Source organism: Elephas maximus, chromosome 25 (assembly GCF_024166365.1).
Source record: "Elephas maximus indicus isolate mEleMax1 chromosome 25, mEleMax1 primary haplotype, whole genome shotgun sequence".
Classification (NCBI taxonomy): domain Eukaryota; kingdom Metazoa; phylum Chordata; class Mammalia; order Proboscidea; family Elephantidae; genus Elephas; species Elephas maximus.
In genome coordinates this window covers 19,256,656-19,268,698 of record NC_064843.1, presented here as the reverse complement: position 1 = coordinate 19,268,698, position 12,043 = coordinate 19,256,656, and the positions used below count along the sequence as shown (strand labels likewise).

General features: G+C 44.6%; 1 long non-coding RNA gene across 2 annotated transcripts; it reads right to left on the bottom strand.

Moving 5' to 3' along the window:
- Window positions 1-667: 667 nt before the first annotated feature.
- LOC126067231 (uncharacterized) lies at window positions 668-8,588 on the bottom strand. 2 transcript variants are annotated; one of them, XR_007515364.1, is made up of 4 exons: window positions 6,703-8,588; window positions 6,211-6,258; window positions 1,513-1,741; window positions 668-960 (listed from the first exon to the last, which is right to left on the bottom strand). It is a non-coding gene; the product is annotated as an uncharacterized LOC126067231 (long non-coding RNA). The 2 variants fall into 2 exon arrangements; XR_007515365.1 differs by having other exon boundaries at window positions 7,105-8,588.
- Window positions 8,589-12,043: the final 3,455 nt, after the last annotated feature.

Sequence of the window (12,043 nt, the reverse complement as noted above, 5' to 3'; positions counted from 1 at the left end):
TGGGACACCAGGACCAGGTAGTCCAGAAACTCTTCCTGCCTTTGGGAGCAGGAAGAACTCACATTTGTGAAAAAACAGCTTACAGAAAACAAGGCTCCCCATCCAGAGCCAGAGAGGGGGTCTCAGGGTGGGGGAAGTTTTACTCTGCACACATGGGGTCTCCGTGAGTCGGAATCGACTCAACAGCAACCAACAACAACATAAACAATGCTGCAATGAACACCCTTGCCTATAGAGGATAGCTGGGCTATTATTTTCTTAGGACAAATGCCCCAAAGTTAAGTTTCTCGTTGCTTTAAAATTTCTGCCCATTGAAAATTATGGTGCACGTTGCCAGGACTGCCCCTTAGAGACGCGTGTGTAGTCCCATCAGCAGAGTATGAGCACCATTTCCCCTCACTCTTCGTGACACTGAGAACTGCTGATCTTTTTTTGTCTTTGCCAATCTGATAGGTGGAAAATGACACATTGCTGTAGTTTTTATTTGCATTTCCTTGATTACTGACGAGGTGGAACTTGTCTTCATATGTTTGCTGGCCTTTTGTACTTTTTATTATAAAAATTGTCATTTTTATAATAAAGTGCTTACCTATTCCTATTGTTTTGCAAGAACTCTTGACATATTAAGGATATTAACCCTTTCTAAAATTGACTTTAGGAGCCTCTCTCTCTCTTTTGTCTTAAGTTCTCTTGTGCTTTCGAAGGATATGCCTAGTGTTCTGGCAAGCATTTCATAAATTGCATTAGGAAATAACTTTTGTAACAAATCCTTTTAACAACCATTCTTTGTTCCCGCCTCCTGATAATGCTCAGAGTCACAGCAGCAGCCTTTGCCCAACTCTGTGTCATTAACCCTTGATCTTTTCCTGCTGAATAGCTGAGTGCTTTCCGGAGCTGGGAACACAGTTTTCATTTTCACCTTCTCGCTGATGGAGCTGCCGCTGACTCTGTGCCAGACGGCTGTTTACATAAGAAATGATTTGATTATATTGTACAACCAATGGCAGCCTTTCTCAGAGTGAAGAAGCCAGAAACATATAATCAAAGCCATTAACTGTGTACAAAGAAACGCAGCCCACTCTAAATTTCCCACCAACCATAATAACAGTTTTCCAGGGCAAAATAAGAACAAGGCTATGGTTTCCTACTAAAAACGTGTTAAGGGAAAGACTCTTAAAAGGAGATTGTGGCTTTAGCCCAGTTGCACTCTTGAATCAGACCAGCCTGACTAAATCCCAACTCTGGAACTTACTGTCTTTGTGACCACAGGTAAGTTACTTAACTGTCTTGAGCCCCTGCTTCTTTATCTGTAAAATTGCTATAATAGTATACCAACCTCATTAAATGAGAGGATTAAATGAGATAATGCAGATGAAGCACTTTCTTGGTTAGAACACTTTCAGGTGCAAGGAACAAAACGCTTATCTAACAGTGGCAAATAAGGAGGGGGATTTATAATTTCATCTAATAGTTGTTTAATTCAGAGCCATGAAGATGTCATCAAACACTCACCTTCTTTTCATTCTCCAGCTCTGCCATGCTTAGCCTTTCCTCATGGCTTCAAAATGGCTGCCGCAGCTCCAGGCATCACACACAGACATTACAGCATCAACCAAAGAAGAGGTGGGGTGATTCCTCCCATGTATCTCTTTTCATAAGGGAAGAAAATTATTCCCAGAAGCCCTCCTGAAGACTTCCTCTTGGCCAAAATGGGATCGCATGTCCAATTCTAAACCAATCACTGATGAGGGAAATGAGAATGACCACAATTGGCTTAGACCTCTGATAACTCACTCTGAGGCTGAGGAGGTGTACTGCTCCTGTCCCTGAGCACTGGAGAGGATGCAAACCCAACAAAACTGAACCCTGCTAGTAAGGAAGACACAGACGGGCAACCACTGTGCCTACCACAGCAGAAGTGTGCCAAATGGCAGCATTTGGCGAGTTCTGGCCTGGAAGTACATGTAGTACTCCACATGGGAGGATCACAGCTGCTTCTCTGGGCACCAGGCCCCCACGTCCAGCCACCCACTCAACATCTACACTTGGATGGCTCATAGGAACCTCAAACCCAGCATACCATATTTGAATTCATTGTCTTCTCTCCAGATCAGATCCCCAGCCTCATCCTCCTCCATTGTCGCTCACCTTGCTCAAGCCAGAAGCTGGCTGGTCCTCGAGATTCCCTGCTCTCCTCGCTATCCACACCCACATTTCTCCATCTCTTCCACTGTCTTCCATTTGGACCCTCCCTGCTCTCCCTGCTGTCTCTCTGGGCTCCTACGGCCTATTCTGCTCCCTCTGCCTGGAACTCTCCCCACCCCCAACTCTCCCATCCCATGTGTTTTTTACCCCTCTGTAAGAGTTAGCTGCTAACCAAAAAGTCAGCAGTTCGAATCCACCAGCCACTCCTTGGAAACCCTATGGGGCAGCTCTACTCTGCCCTATAGGGTCACTATGAGTCAGAATCGACTCAACAGCAACGGGTTTGGTTGGTTTAAGAGTTAGCTACAATCTAAGCTGCTGTAATAAAAGACACCCTCAATGGCTCAAAAAGGGTTGTATTGTATTTCCAGTACAGAGGTGAAAGGTCCAAGACTCATCGGTTGCTTTAGTTCCACAAGGGCATCCTAGAAACCTGAGTTCCTTCTATCTAGTTTGCTCTGCCATCTTAAATCCATGGCTTCCAATCAAGTCCAAAATGGGTGCTCCAGCTCCCCCATCACATCTACAATCCAGCGAGCAGAACAAGGGAAAGGGATTTCTTTTAAGGGCATAACCCAGAAGTGGTACGTATCACTTCTTTTGCATCCCCTTGGCCAGAATTTAGTGACATGGCCACACCTAGCTGCAAAGGATGCTGGGAAATGTAATTACTATCTGGGCAGCCATGTGCCCTGCTAACACTCCAAAGTTCTCTCATTATGCAGAAGATGATGGACGTTGCTGGGTCCACATTACTGGACACTGGTGATACCTACCATTCTCACCCTCACAATACTGAGCACAGTGTTGTCTGGTTACCATCCACCTGCTTGCCAGCCTGCAAGCTCCCAGAAGACAGCGGTCATCACTGCATCCCCAACTCCCGGCACAGTGCCTGGCACATGGCAAGTGCTCAATAAATGTTTGTTGGGAATGAATGGAGGAGGGCAGAAGCTTAAGCTGGGGAAACTAAGGCAGGTTGTGTTCAGTTCCACACCCATTTTCTGGGTACCTATGACACCTAAGATCTTGGGGCTCACAGCCTGGTCGAAGTGTCCATGGGGCAGTGAGGCTGGTCTAGCCCAGCAGTATCCTAACAAGCACTAGGTCAGGGGTACTCCACCTGATGGGGGACCTGAGAGGTCCCAGGGACTGGCTCAGAGACAGGGTGGGGTCCAGAGCCAGAAGGAGGCCCTGCCAGTACCCAGGTGGGGCAAGTCTGGTATGCCAATCCCATCTGGCCCTGGGCCCACCGCACTTCCTGCCCTGCCCCAGGTTTATCTGGCCCTGGGCCCAGCCCTGAGGACTTGCCCTTCCCTGCTCTCCTGGGAGTAGGGGGAGGGCTCCTCCCCTGTGGGCAGCCCAGGAGCCCGAGCCTCACCTCAAGGGAGAAACACCTGATGGAGCGCTGCAGGCTCAAGCCCAGGCCCAAGGGGCATTGTTTATAATAATGAAGATTTGGGGGGAAAATAACTATCCCTGAACATGGCATTAGGTAATTACTGTAGTTTTTCGCAAATAGTGTGCGCATACACACGCATACACACAATTCGAAGAAATGATGAAATTGTGTAAGAAGTTCTGGCATAGTGCACCCAGGCATATACCGCACCAGACTCGTGACATTTCCAGAATTGAACTGCGGCCTCGTTCACCCTCATTCAATAGTCTCAAAATGTTACTATTGATTATATATATGTAAAAACCCATTGCCATCGAGTCGATTCCGACTCATAGCGACCCTGTAGGACAGAGTAGAACTGCCCCATAGAGTTTCCAAGGAGAGCCTGGCGGATTTGAACTGCCGACCTCTTGGTTAGCAGCCGTAGCACTTAGCCACTACGCCACCAGGGTTTCCTATAGGTATAAGCCATGGTCAAAAAGTCATGGATTGAGTTTGGTAGTACCCCGGTAACCAGAAAATAAACAATTGAAACTGTGCATTTGTTTCTATTCATTTAAGTTGATAATTACATTCCCGTTGCTTTCGAGTCATCAATCGGAACCTTGAACCTCCTGAAGCCTGTCCTTAAATCACGGGCTATCAATTGGAAGCATAAACAAAGCCAAGCCTGCACAGCAAGAATGGCTTCCAGTGGCTATCAACAGGAATCTCCGTTCGATTTGATTGACACAGTATCACGGTCGTCTTCCGACTCTGGCTTTTGATCGTGGGGGAAAAAAAGCGAAATTGATCTGCGGTCGCTCTCGGAAACCTTATCAGATCATCTTAAGCGGAAACCATTAAGCTTTGTTAGGTCTCCTTATTTCGGAGTCTAATTATGTCTTATTAGCACCAATGTCTTTGATCAGGGGTTGTAAGTCACCTTGATCATGTGATCATATGCTTGCAGCATATAAAAAGACCCTTGCTTCTTGGACGCCTCATATTTGAATTTTTCTATCTCTTTACTAAGAACCAGTCCGTTATTGCTTATATTGTGCACATTTTTTCAGTTTGTAAATCTAAGTCCTAGACCCCTTTAGGATCATGGCAGAATTAAATGCAAGTCCTACAGCTCCGACTATAAACTGAAAGTTGCTGCGAGGGCGGAAGAAACAAGCAACAGAGCCTCAGCTAGAGTTGGGGGTTGGAGAGTCCGCCACTGGCGCATGGAGAAAAGGAAATAAAGACGGTGGAAAAAGTGAATCCGTAAAAATGCGCCAGGTCTTGGGCCCCAAGTGAAATGGCCTGAGTTGGAGAACCACACAATTCAGATCAAAGCGAAGCTTCTGGCCAATGAAAGAGGAATCCCAGATTTCAAGGTGGATTTCACCCACATTTCTATATTCGTGAAAAGGAATGGCCTTTCCGTGACAATGAGAGCCACTGTAGGCCAACAACTTCCAGATGACTGGGAGGCAAAGATGTTAAACTACTGCAGAACTCGTCACCAAGAATCTCTGAACTCAGTGTCTCTGCTGTGTAATTAATATGGACAAGGTTCCGGTATCTTTCAACCTTCCGGCCACCAGGACCAGTACAAAAACGGTAGCCGTTACAACCACTGGGCACAAGACGGCTTGCTTCACTATAGTCCTCGGTTGCACTGCAAGTGGGGTAAAATTAAAGCCAATGGTGATTTTCAAGAGAGTTATGATACTCCGTGAAAAACTGCCCACCAGTGTGGTTGTTTACTGTAATAGGCAGGGATGGATGGACTGTGATGTTATGAAAGCATGGGTAGATAAATGTTATAGGGCCAGGCAGGAGGGATTCTTTTCAAAGAAGTCTTTACTAATTTTTGAAGCCATAGATGGTCACAAAGATAACGTTCAAAATTATATTAACTCAATTGGTGCCCGTATACCTGGTGGCCTTATCTCAAGCTGCAGCTGCTAGGTAAAGCAGTCAACTACTTGTTTAAGACGTTCATGAGAAGAGAGTTGGATGAATGGATGCAGTCTGGGATTCATAAGTTCACAACATCAGGAAGACTGAAGCAGGTGACATTTAAGAAGTCTGCAAGCTGGTGGCTTCTGCTTAGGGGAAAATAACACCAGAAACCATCCGCAATGGGTTCAGAAAGGCTGGGATCGTGTACTAGCAGATTACCAATGGCGAAGATGAAGACCTTGAAGGCAGTGATGATGATGATGACATCAGTTCAGAAGTCACAAAAGAGCATCTGCACGCAGCTCTGAGATGTTTCAACGATAGTGATCAGAGACTGGACTTTGAAGCGTTCTGGGAGTTGAATGGTGATGATAATAATGAAGGAATAAACTAAAATGGCCTATTTTTAAGATGAAAACAATTTCTTCTGATGGCTTTTATTTGTTGATGTCAAAGACATTGATTATCAAAATTTGCTTCAGTTTAAGATTTATGAAAACAAAAAATATAAATGACATCTTGTTCTTGTAGTTCTAGGCCTAGGATCATTTCTTATTTACTAATTTCTAGCTGTTCGTGCATCCACACTCTTTGGTTTCACCATGGCGTCCCATTTCCATCATGAACCTGTTCACCATTGGTTGCACTTGATTTAGGAACATACCTACCTCAAATGAAGTTTCCGTGACATCAGCTTTGTCCTGGTAACATTAAATCTGTTGGACAGAAAAAAAATTGAAATTAAAGTCAGCAACATGTAAAAAAAATATTGGTGTAGTGTGCTCGTGAAAATAACACGTGGGGGAGTTGTGTGGTTTGAAAAATGTATAACGTGTGTGTTATTTGCATAAAAATACAGTATACCATAGTATATCCATCCTATGGAATACTATACAGCAGATCAAAATAATGATAAGGCAAATCTTGAAAAAAAAAATTATTAAAAAAAAATACTATTGCCATGGAGTCAATTCCGACTCAGAGCAACCCTATAGGACAGCGTAGAACTGCCCCATAGGATTTCCAAGGAGTGGCTGGTGGATTCGAACCACCAGCCTTTCGGTCATAAGCCAAAGGCTTAACCACTGTACTACCAAGACCCCTGATATATTATTAAAAAAGGACGGGGAAAAAAAGACAAGTAGTAAACCCATATTTACAGTCTGTTTCTATTCAGGTGACGAAACCAGTCTGAGGCTTATGTCATTAGTGCTTCCCCATTATCCATCGCCCCGTCTTCTCACTAAAAGGGCCCTAATTTTGAATGGGGCAACAATGTACCCAAGTTAAATAATCACCTCCCCAGCCTTCCTTGCAGCTGGGGTGGCCACATGACTCAGTTCTGTCCAATGAGATGTAACTAGAAATTTACCAGGTGGGGCTCTGAGAAACATTTGTGATCAAAATGGCAGACTCAGTTGTACACACACATTGCCCCTTCCCTGTCCTCTTGGCTGGGCTGTGCATATAATGCCAGACAGTGAAATGGCCCTCTTTGGCCATGAGTTTGAAAGTCACTTATTAAGATGGGGGGCCAAGATGCCTGGTCATTGGTGACATACCTGAGTGGCTCCACCAGCCCTGACTTGCTCATCTCTGGACTTCCTTTTACACAGGAAAAATCAGCGAAGCCGCAGAAGTCAGGTTTCTGTTACTTGCAGCCAAATGCAATTCCGGAGATGCAGCGAGCTCACAGTGGGGAGTGTGCAGCTTGAGTCATTTGCAACAGAACTATATTGAAGTATTATTCCTATAGTTGAGGCTTCTTTTAAATTAAAAAATAAACTCAAAAGTTATGAAAAATAAGTAAAATACAGCTGATTTGGCTAGTGTCCACAGGGCCCCTGCACACCTCGTTTTGAAGAGTGTTTGATGATTGACTCAAGTTCCTCTTGACTCATGCAAAAATGCCAAGGTAAAATGGAGGGGCACAAGGGTTTTTTTTCCCTGACCAGCTGTGGAAGAGTCTAGGGGTATCAGCTTCTTAGAAAAAGCCCCAATCAGGCCTGCACCTCTAACCCCAGAAGTGAGGCTTGAGGGTCAGTCCAGCCCTTTCAACCTAGACTGCCACTTGATGGCCGAAACCCATGGCCCTCCTGCCCAGACATGCAACCCCCCAGGCAGTGACCTGCCTGCCTCTCCCACCTATTTGCCCTCCTGTTCCCAGAAGCAGGATGCTCCCTTTATCTCAGGCCAAAGTCCCCCGGGGAAGGGGATGGAATGTCACCTGTCATCACGGGGTTGATGAGTCATCTCCTGCTGGCTGGAGGGCACTGGCTGGCCTGGCCTATCTCTTTTGCCCCCAGCCCTCCCCTGTGGGTGGCGAAGGATGGGAATATTTCATACCAAAGCCCTAAACATCGTGACAGTCACAGTCACCTTCTCTGGACCTGGGAGGATAAGGGAGTAGCTTGGGACTCAGCCTTCTGCGTTCAAATCCCAGCTCCGCCAAGTCCCAACCTGGTGGCCTTGGGAAGTTCCTTAATCTCTTGCATATCTCTTTTCACGCATTTGACAAACATGGACAAGCACTCTGAGCCAGGCACTGAACTACCCCATTAGAAACACAAACTCAACAGATGGGGGCTAGTGAGGCAACACAGCCTAGTGGTTAAGAAAAGGGATATGGTGCTAGGCTGCCTGACTCCAAATTCAGCTGTACTACTTACCAGCTATGTGGCCCCAGACATGACTCAGTTTCCCCAATTGTGAAATGGGATAATGCCCACTGTTGGGAGGACTGACTGGGCTGATCCATGCAAAGTGCTTAGGACAAGGCCAGGAACATCGTTAAAAAACAAAACAATTGTCATCCAGTTGATTCCAACTCATGGTGACCCCATGTGTATCAGAGTAGAACTGTGCTCCGTAGGGTTTCTTTTTTTTCTTCTTTCTTTTAAATACAAATTCTTCATTCAAGTCATAACAAAACAAATCAGCTCATTCAAGAGCTGAGTTCTAAAATGTTAGGATTCAAAGTGTATTTAAATCCACCTACTTTATGAAGCTTATCAGAAAGAGATGGTCACAAACCGTCTAAAACTTTTCTTACTTTGTGTTCTGCCATTACAGCAAAGTGTTATCAATTCACCTTTCAATATTCTTCTTTTGTTTTCCTTTTTTTGAGAATATACACAGCAAAATATACACCAACTCAACAGTTTCTACGTGTACAATTCAGTGACATTGATTACATTCTTCTAGTTGTGTGACCGTTCTTACTCTCCTTTTCTGAGTCTTTCCTCCCCCACTGACATAAACTCACTGCCCACTAAGGTTCCTATCTAATCATTTGAGTTGCTGTCGTCAATTTGATCTCATGCAGGTAGTTCTTAAAAGAACATAATGCTTAAGGCAGACATTTTTTACTAGTTAAGCTAAACTATTGTTTGGTTTTAAGAAGACTTCAGGGGATATTTTTGGTTTAAGGTTTAAATATTATCTCGGGGCAATAGTTTCAGGGGTTTATCCAACCTCCATGGCTCCAGGATATCTGGAGTCCATGATCCGTAGGGTTTTCAATAGCTGATTTTTCAGAAGTAGATCATCAAGCCTTTCTTCCGAGGTGCCTCTGGGTGGATTCAAACTGCTAACATTTTGGTTAGTAGCCAAGCACTTACCTTTTGTGCTAGCCAAGGACGAGTTGGTTCCAACTCATAGCAAGCCCACGTTTAGCAGAACAAACACCATCAGGAGTATACTAGGTGCCTAATAAAGCTGAGGAAACCCTGGTGGCATTGTGGTTAAGTGCTACGGCTTCTAACCAAAAGGTCGACAGTTCAAATCCACCAGGTGCTCCTTGGAAACTCTATGGGGCAGTCCTACTCTGACCCATAGGGACGCTATGAGTTGGAATCAACTCAAAGGCAACGGGTTTGTTTGTTTGTTTGTTTTTTTAAATAAAGGTGAGCTACCACTATTATTGTAGGTGTTCCAGCTTAGGTCCCACTTAAATGTGCATCCTGAGGCTGGGGACCCTTGCCAGCTCCCTCTGTCCTCATCCGTCCCTTGCTGTCCTTATCTATCCCCATCCCACCTCGACCGCTGCAGCTATGTGTCTTCAAGCTTCTTGCTGGGACTTCTCTGAGCCTGAGCTTCCTCATACTCCAAAGTGGGGACAGTGCTGCCCACCTGTGGTGGGATTAGCAGACTCAGAGCCTGCAAAGACACCATCATGACTGCAGTTGGTGCAAGGTAGGCATTCTGTGTCCATGGACACTCACGACAGCCAAGAACTCTGATGTCCATCAACCTCGGGCTGGAGAACAAACCGTGGAACATTCATGCAGTGGGATACCATTCAGCAATTGCACAGAACAAACTACTGATCTAAACAACAACCCCGTGAATCTTGCAGGTGGTAAAAGAAGCAGAGTGAAAGAAGCCAGAGGCAAAAGAGTGCGTAGTGTGTGATTTCCTCTACTTGACACCCTAGAAGAGACAAAAGCAGCCTACAGGACAGAAAGCAGATCAGTGGTTACCCAGCGCTGGACATAGTGTTGGACTGTCTGGAGAGCGGCGAGGGGGTCTTGGAAATGTTTTGTATCTTGTTTCGGTCTGTGGCTTCTTGACAGCATCCATCAGAACTCATCAAACTGAACTATGTTTTTTTTTTTTGTATGTTCATTGTTGTTGGGTGTATGTTCATTGTTGTTGGGTGTATGTTCATTGTTGTTGTTGTTGGGTGCCATCGAGTTTATTCTGACTCATAGATATCCCATGTGAAAAAGTAGAACTGCCCCATAGGATTTGCTTGACTGTAATATTTACAGAAGCAGATTGCCAGGTTTTTCTCCCACGGAGCCCCTGGGTGGTTTTGAACTGCCAGCCTTTGGGTTAACAGCCTAGTGCTTAACCATTTTTGCCACCAGGACTTCTTTTGTATGTTCATTGTACCCCACTTATTTATTTATGCTCCATTTTTAAGACATTTATCGGTCTCAGTCATGACGTAGTCAAGATGAATGAACAAGTTGTACACAGAAGTATACATTTTATATCTGTGATCAGCAAAATAAATATTTCAGGCCATTGGGCCGTGTATGATCTCTGTTACCTATTCTCCTTTGTTTCTGTTTTTTTTCCCCTAAGTTTTATTTATTTTCCTGTTGTTGTTGAGAATATACACAGCGAAGTATATACCAATTCAATGGTTTCTACATGTACAATTTAGCCACATTGATCACATCCTTCGAGTTGTGTGACCACCCTCACCTTCCTTTTCCGTGTCATTCCTCCCTCATAACATGAACTTTTTGCCCCCTAAGGTTCCTATCTACAGGGTTGTTATTGTCAATTTGATCCCATGTAGATAGTTCCTAAAAGAGCATAATGCTCAAGGCAGACATTTTTTACTAGTTAGGCTAAACTATTGTTCGATTTTAAGATCGCTTCAGGGGATTTTTTGGTTTAAGGTTTAAAGATTATCATAGGGCAATAGTTTCAGGGGTTCATCCAGCTTCCATGGCTCCAGAAAGTCTAGAGTCCATGAGGGTTTGAAATTCTTCTCTGAAATCGTTGATCAAAATGTTTAGTAATGATAGCTGGGCACCATCCAGTTCTACTGGTCTCGTGGCAAAGGAGGCAGTCATTCACGGAGGCAGTTAGCTGCATAGCCCATATCCCCCTCCTATTCCTAATGTTCCTTCTTCCTCATTGTTTCTGGTGAATAGCGAACAATTGCCATGCCTTGGATGGCCATTTGCAAGCTTTTAAGACCCTAGGCACTATGTAATGACCTAGGAGTTAGCACTGAAGCACTAAAAACATTATTAGGCCAATTAACTGGGACATCCCATGAAATCATGACGCTAAGCCATCAAACCAAGAAACCAAACCTCATGAAGTGTCTGGTTATTCACAAGCAGCCTCAGCAGCTACTCTTTTTTTTTTTTTTTGTCGTTGCTGTAAATTTATCACACAACTTTTGCCAGTTCAGCTTTTTACAGGTATACAACTTATTGACAGCAATTACAATAATCAGCTGTGCAACCCTACCCTTAATCAATGCGATTTTTCCATCGTTGGTAACCCCCTCTTTCCTCCTTCCTCCTGCCCCTGGTAACCACTAATAAACTTTGGTCTCTACACATTTGCCTTGTCTTGTCTTTTTGTATAAGTGAAGTCATACAATATTTGTTCTTCTGTGGTTGGCTTATTTCACTCAGCATAATGTCTTCCAGCTCCATCCGTACTGTAGCATGTGTTAAGGCTTCACTTCTCTGACTGGCTGACTAGTATTCCATTGTATGTATGTACCAGGTTTTGTTTATTCATTCATCTGTTGTCGGGCATTCAGCAGTCCACTGACTTTAACATAGTAAAAAGGGTTTGTTGTTGTGACAAATGTATTATTCTCTTGACTGTTCTATGGCCACCAAGACCCCCATTAGCGCCTCTTCTGCTGCCATTGGAGACTCAGAGCTGAGCTCGGGCTGATTTATCCCCACACCTGCCCCTGTCCTGGTGGCACAGTGGTCAACTGCTCGGCTGCTAACCAAA